Raw genomic sequence first — 15,261 nt, 5'->3', positions numbered from 1 at the left:
TGGAATTATAGCTTTCTTCTTGAAGTCTGAGGGTATGTCGCCAGTCTCATACATCTTGCACACCAGGTGGAAGAGTTCTGTCATGGCTGTCTCTCCCGAGGTTATCAGTAGCTCTGACCGAATATCGTGTGCTCCTGGGGCCTTGTTTCGACTTATGTCTTTCAGTGTTCGACCAAATTGTTTCCGCAGTATAATATCTCCCATCTGATCTCCATCTATGCCCTCTTCCGTTTGTACAGGCCCTCTGCACTCCTTCCATCTTCCAGCTTCCCTTCTTTGCTTAGGACTTTTTTTTCTTTTCATTTGAGCTCTTGGTATTCATACCGTTGCTTTTCTTTTCTCGAAAGGCGTATTTAATTTTCTTGTAGGCGGTATCTACCTTTCCCCTAGTGTTTTATGCTTCTAAATACATAAATTTGTGATCTTGACATTGCTGCTTAGCCGTATATTGTCACTGAATTTGTCTCATCGAGATTTGGTGTTTTGGTGGCTAGAAATAACAAAGATTCTTTAAAAAAAACCATGTCGGTTATTAGTGAAATTGTGAGATCGCATTACTGTTTGTTTTCTCAGCCTCATTGTTCATCTATACAAAAACAAATTACATGTACATTTAACGGATGAATAGTAATTTAAGATGAAAATATTAGTTGCTTTACGCTCTATGTGTATTAGAATGTCCGTTCCTTCAGTCATGCTTGCGTGCCTAAAGCAACGGACATTGTAATGAGAAGTATTACAGCCTACACGGGCAAAGCGACGATTATACTAACGTTGAACATTAATAAAACATTCTCGTGGTTCAAGCCGCGTCAACTGGTTTACTGCCCACGAGCTTTCGGCAGAGATCCCCTCTGCCATTGTCAAGTGGGTGACTGTCGTTGGATTGTCATTGCAGTCCTTATATAGCCGCGCCGTCGCTCGTGACGTCGCTCGTGACGTCACTGGTGCTCGGTCCCGCACCATATACGGTAATGTTTTGGCCGCGCGACCACCGGACCCGCTTCAACTCCATCAACACCGGATCCCACGCTGTACTCAGCTGCAGTCCACCGTCTGTATTGAAGGTGTTGTCAAAAATTCTAATCTCTATGGCCTCGTTTATCACACTATCCCAGAAGCCGTTAGTCCATTTAATAATAGACGTCTCATCGAATGCATTTCGCTGTCCGTTTTCCAGGGCATGTTATATGTCAGCCAGACTGTTCGTACTATCGAACAGCGCCGCATAGACATGAAAGGTGTTACCGTCTGCGATATACCGAAAAGTCAGCTGTAGCAGAACATGCTGTGGACACCGAATGTAGCAGATGTAGCTGACGACTAAGCTACCAGGGGCGGACACTGCAGTGGATGACAGCTATCTACAGATTATGGCTCGGAAGAACCCTGTTGAATAATTCTTTTCGTGGAGCCACAGAGAGTGTGCGCAATAGGCCGCATGATGAGCAACTTCACTGCCGACGTACTTAACGAGGTCCACCTTTGCAACCGCGACACCATGCAGCGCGGTACAGATGGGCCCAACAACATGACGAATGGACCGCTCAGGATTGGTATCACGTTGTCTTCACCGATGAGTGACGCATATGCCTTCAACCAGAGAATCGTCAGAGACGTGATTGAGGGCAACCCGGTCGGGCTGAACGCCTTAGACACACTGCCCAGCGAGTGCAGAAATGTTGGGGTTTGCTACTCTTTTGGGGTGGCATTTTGTGGTCATGGAAGGCGCCGTAACGGCTGTACGATGCGTGAATGCCATCCTCCGACCGATAGTGCAACAATATCGGCAGCATATTGGCGAGGCATTCGTCTTCATGGACGTCAACTCGGACCCCCATCGTGCACATTTTGTGAATGACGTGCTTCAGGATAACGACATCGCTCGACTGGAGTGGACAGCATGTTCTCCAGACATGAACGCTATAGAACATGCCTGGGACAAATTCAAAAGGGCTGTTTGTGGACGACGTGACCCACCAACCATTCTGAGAAATCTACGCGCAATCGCCGTTGAGGAGTGGGACAATATGGACCAACAGTGCCTGAAGAGCTCCTGGATAGTATATCACGACGAATACAAGCATGCATCAATGCAAGACGATGTGCTACTGGGTATTAGAGGTACCGGTGCGCACAGCAATCTGGACCACTACCAGGTCTCGCTGTATGGTGGTACAACATGCATTGTATGATTCTCATGAGCAGTAAAAAGGACGGAAATGATGTTTATGTTGATCTCTATTCCAATTTTCTGTGCAGGTTCCGGATCTCTCGGAACCGAGATGACGTAAAACTTTTTTTGGTGTGTGTATTTTGGTGCCAGGAGAAGTAAAGTTTTTCACAGTTCTCCCACACGAAGAATGATGACAGCAAAAGAACAGAGCCAACTGAGTGTCATGTTAACACGTGGAGAGAGAGGCTGTCGGGCCCCCTTTCTTCCTCCTCACTAGCCATCTCCCTCGGCTGTGCGCCCTGCTGCCGCGCCGTATCGCGCCATCTTCCAATATGGCGGAGCTGTGCAGGCGCCGGTTTATCTGTCGACCACATAATCTCCGGCGGACGGCGGACGGCGCGGCCGGTAGGTGGGCGGCAATTTGGCGGTGAGCGGGGGAAGGGAGCTCGCAGAAGAAGAGTGAGGGTGGGGAGTTGGGGAGCGGCCACGGCCCGGGCTACCTGCTACCTGCTACTTTCTGCCTCCTACCTGCTGCCCGCGTGGCGAGGGGCAGAGCGTCCGCCAGCGGATCAGCTCTCCCCCTGTAGGCGGGCGTGTTTGGGCGGGGATTACTGCTACAGCGTTCTGCGAAATATCCGAGTTTGTGCTCGTGTTTCATCCGGCGGATCGCCAAATATGTGTATATCATCTCACCACTTCAGTGTTTGCGTGCAAACAATCGAAGGACGGGTCAATTTTACACTGAAGTACTGCTTGTAATATTCAGTCTGCACATGTATCTAACAATGAAAGCAACAAAGGAGAAAGCTGGCAAAGCAATTAAAACTTTTGTACTAACTCTTTTAGGTTCTCCGGTCGCGTTTGTACAGGTATAATGATCTTATTGATCTCTCTGGCATCCAACACCAATCTGATGTCACCATTGGGTTTAATTACCGCCACAAGAGGGTTACAATATTCGGAATCTGAGGGCTCAATAATACCCCTTTCTAACATTTTATTGATTTCCTTTCTGACTACTTCTTTCTTTGTCCATGGGATAGAATAGGAAGTACGACAAAAGGGTTTATGTGCATACGTCTTTATATGGTATTCAAAGTCTTTTATTATACCCGGACGTTTACTAAAAATCGACTGATATGCCTCCATCAAGTAGTACAATTCGTCCCTTTGGATAACAGATAAATATTCTGATTCTAACACCTTTTCCTGCAATGACATTTTATCCATCATTTCTTCAGAACATTCAATAAGGCAGATATCATACACATTTTCATCATCAATACTGACATATTTTACCATTAGATTCATACACAATTGATTTGGAATTACTCGGCCCTTTTTAAGGGTGGCTGTCAAAACATTACCATTGGAATTAAATATACATTCACCTTTCTCTAAATTAATGATTGCACCGGTCTCACATAAAAAATACAAATCCCAGGTACATGGTACTGTCATTTTAGGAACAACCAGGAATGTACTTTCTATTTGAGCCCCCTGTATTGTAACGTCGACACGTACCTGTTTCACAACTTTTTGCATTTTTGCGCTGAACGCGCCAGACGCGGTACATCCTGTGATAGGAAAAGTGGGCATTTTTACCCCTCGGTTTATCTGTTTTAAACAGTCCAGCGTCATGACACTAATAGTCGCTCCAGTATCAATTAATATTTGAACATCAACATTGTTTATACTTGTTGGAATTATTGCCTGCAAAATTTGTCCGCATTTATAAGAAACTTCAGGTTTTTCTTCAATTAATTCATTCCTTTTATCCTGATCATTATTGTACCTTAATACTCTCAGTTCAAATTGATGCCTGCCTTTCTTCTCCTTTCCAATCATCCTAGGAAGGCATTTGGTGACTGATATTAGTTTAATCTATCTCGTTGAGTCATCGGTAGGGGTTCATGAACTTCTACAATCCGTACAGTATGATCCAAGTTATGGTATTCACGCCGTCGCACATTGGAGGCTCCTTCGCTCATGACTCGAGGCATTTGTTCCATCCTGCCGATGAACATTATGCTTCGAATTATCTTCCCAAGGTCGAATACAATTGGGTTCATCACTTTGGTACCTGTTACTCTTATTAATATCACTGCTATGCACATTCGCGTCACCATATCGAGGTTTACCTCTAGCACAGTAAGTATCTCTTCTATATTTATTATAATCATTGTTTTTATTGCAACCATAGGTCGAAGATTGTCCACGCTAATGTGATGCGGGTTTGACCTTGTTTTTGGTATTATTATTATCATACGTTAAATTATTATTATAATTATTCGTATTGCTATGAGTGTGGGTCGACATTTGATTACTACTCATTTGTCTTGCGTCTTCCATAATCATATCTATAGAGTCAATCACCGACAAGAATTGTTCTACATCGTGGTCAGGAACATTTATTAACATTTCACGTATATTTATGGGCAACCTTCCCTTCAAAATTCTGATCACTTCCTTGTGAGAAATTGGATCCCTCCAATAACGTGTCTTATTTATGTACTTTTCAAAATATTGCCTTAAAGTACTCCTTTTACTGTTAAAATACTCAGGTTGGTAAACCTCTTTTCTTAATTTCTCTTGTTTACTCGACGACCAGTATTTAGCCAAAAAAAGTTGTTCAAACTCAGCGCAAGTATGGCAACTTCCACTTACTTCGGCGGCCCATAATGCGGCTTCTCCGGTAATTTTGGATACTATAAATTGAAGTCGGTCGTGTTCTGACCAGCTACGTGGAAATATTCTTTTGAAATTATTGATAAAGATTTTCGGATGCAGGTTGTTCTTTTCAGTGGAGAATGTTGGGAATTGTCTACTTTTAAAACTGCTGTTCTCCACCTTTAAAGAAGACAAATATCCTCGCTGACCAAAAGAATCATCATCTTTACCAACCGAATCATCAACTTCCCAATGCAAATTTTCACTACAATTGTACTTCGTATTATCACATGTTCGGTTGTTTTTCGACCTATTCTCCGAACGTTCGTCCTCTGTCAACAAATTTTGTGAAGACTTTCGTTCTAACTCCGCCAATTTATGATTCGCTTCCTTTTGCCATTTAGGTTACTCATCAACTATTTTGTTTTATTTTCCGAATTTCGCTAGTGAAGAGCTTAATTAGTTCATCATTTCTACTTAGGTTCTCATTGATATTTTCATTCGGCTGGGATCCAATAGTAGTCTTAACCTTGTCTACAATTTCATTTCCTTTTATTTCTATCTATTCAGATAGATCTTCGTCAAGTCTTTTAGTTTGATCTACTAAATACTTGTCAATCCCCTTACGAGCATCGGACTCAAACTCGACTATTTGTTTCGAAAGCTCTTCTATCTGTGCGCTAGCATTGAAACAGCTGCTTTCACACTGAACCATCCTATTGGACAGGCCATCATAACTCTTCGAAACTACCTCATATTTCTTTTCTACGTCACGAAGTTTTCCCATTAAATTATTATATTACCTGTCTAAGGTGTTAGAAAACTCTACATCTAGTTCTCCAAATTTCGCATTTAATTGAGTCTCCCAGTCCGCCTTTAATTCTTTCTTAGTATTTTCCAGTTTATAATCAAAGGTGTTCAGTTTGCTTTCCAAAGAATCCATTTCAACTTCTAATGAACCAAATTTGGCCTCAAATTTTTCATTTAACTTTTGATTGTCCTCTTTTAATTGCTGATTATCTTTTTCTAGTGAACCAAGTCTTCCATTCATTACACCCATTTGAGTATTTATTGATACCAGCATATCAAACATTTTTTGATTAATATTTCCATTTTGAGGATCAACTTGCTGATCCACTTCCGAAACCTAGCAAGATCTTTATGTTCTCCCACGCTGCTTACCTTACTTATCATTGTATTTGAATCTCCTAACGGCTCTAAATCAATAACTGTATTATTATCTGTACATGTCTCCTGTCCCACATTGAGCTCATGGGATGCATCATCCATATCCTCTTCACTTTCCTCTCTCTCTCCACTCATTAATCTACTCAGCTGCACATTATCATGTATTCTTTTCGTTCGTTTTGACATGATTGTTCACTACCAAGACATACATTTATTTTCACTATGTATTTATATATATTTATCTACCTAAATCATAAGTCTCAACTTCTTTTTTTATAATTATACTGTAATATTAATCATACCTGGTAGTATCGCTCACTTTTAGCGATTATTGAAGAATACCTCTCTCATTGGACAGACTCACTGGCTGCTACAATATTTTCCAACTCTAGGGTTCGTGAATCCGGATGACACTCGACTCGATGCAGCAATCCTCCTCGATCGATCCGCACGTTGTGGCGCCACTTCTACCGTATCTTCCTTCGTCGTCGGCGTTGTCGTTGTTGCCGTGAGGCACCGTTATACCAAGAGGAAAGGCGCGTCGATCTTAGAGCATGAGATATGATGACCTTAAGCCATTGACAACACACAACGGTCACGGTAGCACCTGATTCCAGAATAACTGCAGTAGTTAGGATCAACGAACTATCCCCGCTTGACCAGGTCCCCAAAATTTAACTCGTAACGAGATCCCTTCAAAGTAAATTGTCATAACGATGTCTATAAAGGCTTCGTACAACGAGAAGAAATGTTACAGTTTATGGAATAATAACAGATACGACCAAACTGTCTTGTCTCTTCTGCTTTATTTAACATAACTTCATTCACAGTTTCATTTCGCATTCACCACTCATTCACCGAAACCCTTTGATGAACAGTTTTGGTTGCTTGACACCAACAGTCGATGATAATGATACAGCTTTTCTCCTTTTTATTAATTGCAGCCCGCTCTCCGCGATATAATTAAAAAAAACAACAACAAAAAAACGGTCTCAATACCGCGTCCCTCGTGAGATGCGAATAGACTTATCCCGGAACTGACCGCCCTGTAGGTGTACTCAGTTTAATGACCACACTTCGCTATCCGCTATTTCGCGTAACTGAATGTCCATTTGTTTGTTTGATTATACACGGTAGCCGTTTAAAATTCGCCCCTATATTTTTCACAACGCACAATTATCACTTCTTTACTTGTTTTTTTTTTTTCTAAGAGTAAACGGAAAAAAAGACGCCGTATCATCGGCTTAGTCGATATAAAGGAAAACATCTTAATATGCCCAATTTTACCTCTTCTTATAGGATCGGCTACCTTACTCATTAATTTACTACATATTATTTCCAATAACACTAAACAGGTATCGCCGTTATATTTTAATAGTATTCAAGAGCATGTTACTATTATTATGACCGACCAAATCGTAACAAATCGCGCGGCGTGCGTTTTTAACGATAACTTTACGCTATTCAAGTTCCGTTACAGCTATCTTGACTCGTAATGTTACATAAGGAACCAAGATTTGCAAGAACTTCTAGATAAAACCTAGTTTTTTTTCACTAATGCTTTAACCAAATTTCAGGCCCAATTTTACGATACACGTTTTCCTAATCTTTACGTTATGCGTTCGTGCATCTGCTACAATTTCCCATCTTAAAAAATTCGGACACAAAATAATAATTTTGCAGATTTCTGTGAAGCAATATTGTACCAAGTAAACTAGTTACCCTCTAGATTATACTTTACATGAGTAAACAAAAAGACCACGTTTTTCAGATAATTGAAAACAAACCACTTATGTAATTCTTGTCTAAAGTTGTTTACTCATTAACTGTGAAATTATTATCGTATACCAAAAACAGGCTTAATTTCTCATAAATATAATCACACGGCAGAAAACATACAGACATCAAAAATAGTTTTGCATCACCTCGGTTCCGAAAGTTCCGGAACGTGCACGAAAAATAGGAGTAGAGATAAACATAAACATAATTTACGCTCTTCTTATTGCTCGTTAAAACCACACATTGCATGTCGTACCACCATACAGCGAGACCTTCAGAGGTGGTGGTCCTGATTGCTATACACACCAGTACCTCTAATACTCAGTAGCATGCCATCTTGCACTGATGCATGCCTGTATTCGTCGTGGCGTAGTATCCACAAGTTTATCAAGGCACTGTTGGTCCAGATTGTCCCACTCCTCAGAAAAGTGGGTGACGTCATCCATAAGCAGCCCTTTTTACTTTATCCCAGGCATGTTAGATAGGGAACATGTATGGAGGACATGCTGGCCACTCTGGTCGAGCGATGTCGTTAACCTGAAGCAAGACATTCACAAGATGTGCACGATGGGGGAGCGAATTGTCGTCCATGAAGATGTCTCGCCAATATGCTGCCGATACGGTTACATTATCGATCGGAAGATGGCATTCATGTATCGTACAGCCGTTATGCCGCCTTCCGACCACCACCGACTTACGTCGGCCCCACATAATGCCACTCCAAAACTGCAGGAAACCTCCATCTTTCTGCACTCGCTGGACAGTGTCTCTAAGGTGTTCAGCCCGACCGGGTTGCCTCCAAACACGTCTCTGACGATTGTCTGGTTAAAGGCATATGCGACACCTAACGGTGAAGACAACGTGATACCAATCCTGAACGCTCCATTCGTCATGTTGTTGGGCCCATCTGTACCGCGCTGCATGGTGTCATGGTTGCAAACGTGGACCTCGCCATGGACGTTGGGAGTGACGTTGCGCATCATGCAGCCTATTGCGCACAGTTTGAGTCGTAACACAGCGTCCTGTGGCTGCACGAAAAGCATTATTCAACAAGGTGGCGTTGCTGTCAGGGTTCCTCCCAGCCATAATCCGTAGGATGCGGTCATCCACCTCAGTAGTAGCCCTTGGGAAGCCTGAACGAGGCATGTCATCGATAGTTCGTGTCTCTCTGTATCTCCTTCATGTCCCAAGAACGTTGCTTTGGTTCACTCTGAGACTCCTGGACACTTCCCTTGTTGTAAGCCCTTCCTGGAACACAGTAACAATGCGGACACGATCGAACCGCGGTATTGACCGTGTAGGCTTTGTTGAACTTCAGACAACACTAGCCGTGTACCTCCTACCAGGTGGAATGACTGGAACTGATCGGCTGTCGGACCCCATCCGTGTAATAGGCACTGCTCATGCTTGGTTGTTTACATTCTTTCGCGGGTTTAGTGACGTCTCTGAACAGTCAAAGGGACTGTGTCTGCTATACAACATCCACAGTCAACGTCTATCTTCAGGAGTTCTGGAAAGGAGGTGATGCAATTTTTTTTATGTGTGTATAATAACCGTACCATAAACTTTTAGGTACCGATAACGTTAGAAATGTACTGTAGTAGTAGTGTCCATTGTGAGAAAAACACCTGTTCCCAGTTTCAAATTGCAGAAATATCGTAAAGGTGCAACAGGGAGGAAGACGTTATATAGGTTACTATACCAACGATCGTTAATCCGCCGTGAAGTGTCAATCTATCTCGCCTCCCCTGTCTAGCCAGCTAGCACGCTGCGTGTTAAACTATACGAGCTGATCTTATAAGATGGGCATCAACACAGATTTTAAAAAAATGTAATAGAGCGCAGTTGAATTAAGTCAGGTGATTATCAGATACTAAAAATAGTTTACATTGATATTTAGACAGCAAATTGCTGATGATGGTAGAGGTAACGAGGAGAGTGGCAGTAGTAAGAAAGACTTTTCTGAAAAAGAGAAATATACCAGCCTGGAATATAAATTTTGAGTGTTAGGAAGTCTGTTATCCAATGATTTGTTTGGAGTGTAGCTTTATAAGTAAGTGAAAAGTGAATGTTAAACGGTAAAAATGAAAAGACAATATGAGTTTTAGAAATTTGGTATTACAGGGTTATGCTGAAGCGTATTTCATTTATTTATTTATTACGCCCGATCTGATTAGAGCCATTAGGCACTGTTTCTCATCGGACCAGGGTTCCACACAGGCAAGATCTTTTATTTCATAGTTACAGAAGAAATAATAACTTCATTGTGACATCTAGCATTCAAATGATTTGAGTGTCTGCAGTGGCAGTATGACTAAATTATGCTGACTATGAAACTAAAAAACATAATACTGGCGTTGCTTGTACTACTACAACTGCTGTAACTAATAGTGATAACAGCAATAATAACAGTTATAATAATAGTAGTAATAATGACAATAATTGTGACACTGATAGCAGTAATGATAGTGGCAAATTTAAGAAGAATTTGTAGGTAAACAAACAGATGATTTCTAAGACAGTGAGTTCTGGGAAAAGAAAGTTTAAGGAGACTGCATTGTCTAAGAATACTAGGAAAAGGGAAGGATCTGGTCGGAAAGAGGGGTGTAGAAAAGGAACGAGTGCGTACAGGGACAACTGTAATCCTTATTGGTGCTTTAGTAAGTATGTCATTACCTGTATTGTGAAGCTGTTATTGAGTTGGGCAGTATAATGATGAAGGTTGTTCCATAGTCGGGTTCCTGCAGCTGAGACGGACTTCAAAATGTGTGCCTGAACGATGGAGCGTGACAGAAAGGATTTTGCTCTGACACGAGTGGTTGTTTCTGCGGTGTTGTTCAGACACGAGCGTTAGTATTAGATGGCTAGATCAGACTAATAATGAAGGGGAGAAATTCCATATTTCCGTAAAGTCATCCCCTTTTTCTTGTGGTCTTCATCCCGAAAACTGGTTTGATTCAGTTCTCCATGTTACTCTACTCCGTGCACCTACGAATAACTACTGCAGCTTGAATCCTTCTCAGCTTCTCATAGCACAACTTGACTAAACGAAGGGATCTCTTGATAAAACGCATCTCAAGGTATCAACGTACACTTAATTCAGAAATCGGCGGAAGCAGGATAAAATGAATGTAGGTGCAGTAATTACGGAGAGATTTGAAATGTATAGACTAGTGTATTGATCTACATGAAATTAGGGTCGGATTGGGGATCTCACGATGAACGGCACTGGCCTTTAGTTATAAAGGAGCAGTAATCTTCGTGAATTCGTTTCTTCTTTAGATGGCTACATGTAATATCGCTGTCTAAAGATTTTATGGCACTCCCTTCTACCACTGTATAAATATTAGTGACTGCAAGAAGTATTTCCCACATTCGACCTAAGCCACTGGCCTACTGCAGTACCTACAAAAACTGATGTTTGTATAAATTTTATCTAACAATTTTCACAATTTTAACAGCAATAGGCTGGATCGAATTGTCACTGTAATTAGTTTTGGCACAACAGTTACAAAAGTCATTTTTGTTCATTACTCTCACGGGAACGTTTAAATTAACAATGTTAACGAAGTAGCCGACTATGCTGGTGGCGTAATAGCCCAATCAATAGAGACCAAATAACGTCGAATATCGGGATTAGTTCGTGTTGTCGGAGATGTTTGTGCAGTGGTAGGAGGTAGTGCCACGAACAACATACTAGAAATACCGACAGGTGAGGGATGAGTGTGAGGTTGAGGTGCGTTTGAAGGTCAAACTTGTATGTTCCTGTTGAATAACTCGAAAACTGCGGCCTCCAGCGAGAACGTATCCCTGTAAAAATTACATTAAATTTCCTGCAAAAAGGTACTGCTTCGTTTTTCTATACAACTATTGATTTGCGCGCAGCGACCGAGAGAATACGAAAATCTCGCGCGTGGTTTATAAGGCCAGATAGAACATTGCGGGCTGCATACAAGGAGAGGGGTAGAGGCAGCTAAGTCACCCTGTGTATCATAGAGGAAGACTCGATTAAAAGCAAGTTTACAACTACAAAATGGGCAGAACGTAGCCAAAACAACATACATATTTTTAGTTTTCTCTATAATCGTTCGTTCAGTTAACATGTTTGTCGTATATATGATTTAAGAAACATGGAACTAACTAACTCGCACGTTTCTAGTGAATGCAGAGTTGGTACATTCCGGCGACATTCAGCTAAGTGCCTCTTTGTGACACTCAACACCAGATGTCAGTGTCAGCAGAGTCGGCCTTTCTGCCAGGACAGCCCATTAAGGTCGGACTCCCCTAAAGCGAGTAGCCGGGGCTAATCCGCCCTCTCTGCGGTTTTTCAAGGAGTATATAATATAGCTCCTTATTTAGCCAAAATGAAAAATGCTCTTATTATTATATCATAAGAAAGGGCGAATATGACCTGGGCACAGCTATGGATATAAAGGAAGGGAACTAGCTTCTCGACTTGTCTGGAAGCTTAAAAGACATTTAAATCAAAATATATTGACCTATTCGCGCCATTTGCTTGTTACTATTAGTACCTATGTCATGCAATATAATGTGCCCACCCCCTGAAATGTTATGCCCAGAGCAAAACTTTTTTAGGTGTTACATGTACGCTCTTCAGCCACACAATATACTAGCGGATAAAGACTATTGGATAAAAAATTTTTTTGACTTTATCCATTTATCTAACGTCGTGCGTTGCTCCGATTCTTAAAAATTGAAAATACAGAAGTAACGCGCTTCAGAAACCTCCCAGAGACACTTGTTTCTTGCACGTAAAATCCAAACAAAACAAGATTTTTTTTCATACGATTAAAACTTATACCAAGGTTCGATTCACCGCTGCACCAGATTTGAACCATCTGTCTCGCTCTAGTCCGGAGTTATTTAAGAGTGACTGTTTTCGCACATAAGATCCGAACGATGGTGGCTGTTTTTTCACATAAAATCCAAACCGTGCACATACAAATGGTCCATTTGATGAGCAGTAATTTCAGCGAAATTGAAATGTTTTGCGAAATGAATTAATTGATTCGCACAATCTGCCTGGGCACGAGCTTAATACACTGTAACACAGCTACAGAAAGACAGATGTCCGAATGGCTGTAAAAATGGTCTCTGGGCCGCGCTAAAATAAAGACTTCTAACCCCAAGTTCCCAGATCAAATAAGAACCGAGCACCATGGCCCCCTCAAAGCGCGATTCTGCGCGACTCCTTTTCATACTCATTTGTTACAGCGCTTCCGTGCTGTAACGATGCTCCACACATCAGTAAGTTAATGTTAATCTATATTTGTTTATACGCTGTTGTTCAAAGGACAAATTATGCGTCAGAGCCGGATTTGTATGGGGGCCTCGAGACAGCATTTCCGAAACAGCAACAGGTGTTAGCCGCAAGTAGGACGGGTCACGTGGACTACTACTTAGTACTTACTCCTGATTCACTGGAGCAGTTCTGCCACTGTCGACAAGGATTATCCAACAGCGAGATCGATTCTGCTGAAAATACAAGTGCGTTACTCATACACAACAATTACAGTATCATACAATGAAGGCTTTCGTAACCGGATGTTTCAGCTACCGAGAATTCTTCCGGGTTGTATGGCCGTGGTCCATGGATCTCTTCTATGCCTGACGTTTCGTCCAAGGCTACGTTGGACATCTTCGGAGGTGCTCCTGGTTGTGCTGACTCTTGCCGAATGACGAGTCGGACGTCGAAGAACGGCCTAAATACCGTGGAAAGTGGGCGTGGTCTGGATTTCACGTGATAGGGAAGATAAACCTTGTCAAGGATAAAATATAACTATTGATCACAGTACGTCAAAGATAAAAACTTCTCATCGATTCTGTAGCGTCAGTGTCCATACATCGCTGAGTTTCATGGCTTCTTCTTTTCTGTTAAAACTATCCCCATGTTTATATATTTCGATGGCTGCTCTATGTAGCCGTGGATAATAGTTCCTCATAGTACATAAAACTTCAGTTTCCGAAAATTTCACTACCTGACCACCCGACTGAAGAGCATGTTCTGCCATGGCTAACTTCTCTGTTTTCCCTAGTCGGCAAAGACTTTTATGTTCCTTCAAAAGTGTATTCACAATTCTCTTTGTAGTTCCAATATAGACCCTACCACATGTACACGAGATCTTCTATACACCACTTGCAGACAGAGGGGGGACGTTTATTCTTAACGGAACGAACTGCTTGGCCTACTTTCTTAGTTGGTCTGAAAATCGGTCGAATGTTATGTTTCCTTAAAATATTGCCGATTTGGTCCGTTACTTTTTTGATGAAGGGTGGAGAAACCTTGTTCTTCCATCGCTGTGTCGTATCGTTGTCCTTAGGCCTCCTGTTATTCGATCGCAAAACTCTATTTATTGTGCGAATACATCGCTGAAGGAACATAAAAGTCTTTGCCGACTACGGAAAAAGAAAACAGACAAGTCAGCCGTGGCAGATCAGGCTTTTCAGTCGGGTGATCACGCAGTGAAATTTTCGGGAACTGAAGTTTTATGTACTATGAGGAACTATTATCCACGGCTATATAGGGAAGCCATCGAAATATATAAACATGGGGATAATTTTAACAGAAAAGAAGAAGCCATGAAACTCAGCGATGTATGGACAGTGGCGCTACAGAATCGATGAGAAGTTTTTATCTTTGACGTACTGTGATCAATAGTTATATTTTATCCTTGACAATGTTTATCTCTGCTATCACGTGAAATCCGTACCACGCCCAATTTACACGGTATTTGGGCCGTTCTTCGGCGTTCGACTCGTCAGTCGGCAAGACTCAGCACAACCAGGAGCACCTCCGAAGATGTCCAACGTAGCTTTGGACGAAACGTCAGGGATAGAAGAGTTCCATGGATCACGGCCATACATTCCGGAAGAATTCTCGGCAAATAAAGTGTCGCGAGGAGAGCTGATACTCCAGTACAACACGAAACTAAATACATGAATATTTTAAGAATTCAGTCACCATCAATATGTTAAACTGTCAGCTCGTTATTGGTCATCTACAGGATGTTTCCGCAAGAGCGTGCAAAAATTTAACAGGGCGTAGCGAATGCTGCATTGAAAAATTTGAGGTAGCGGACCTGGGGTCTGAGAGCCAGCTGAAGGAGGTATGGAAGTAAATTCGTCTACCGTTTTGTCTAGCATTATTGCTTTCTAGCTTATTTATAACAAACATGCTTGCAAGTTTGCAGGTACGTGCTGTTCATTTACATGTACATTCTTCATTTCCTGCAAGGAAACAAGGAGAAACAGCCTGATTACTAGAAAATCGTGATTCACCCTTTTGTTTACTTTTATTGAGCATAAGGTGGCTCTGTTGTATCGTATTTACATTGTCCCGTGACAGAACGAGCTATGAATCAACGACAGACCCACTCATTAGTCAGCGCTATTCCGCAACTTACAGCATAATACGATGGAGCAGTGCC

Source organism: Schistocerca americana, chromosome 1, assembly GCF_021461395.2.
Source record: "Schistocerca americana isolate TAMUIC-IGC-003095 chromosome 1, iqSchAmer2.1, whole genome shotgun sequence".
Classification (NCBI taxonomy): Eukaryota; Metazoa; Arthropoda; class Insecta; order Orthoptera; family Acrididae; genus Schistocerca; species Schistocerca americana.
Note: the sequence above shows the minus strand (reverse complement) of the source record.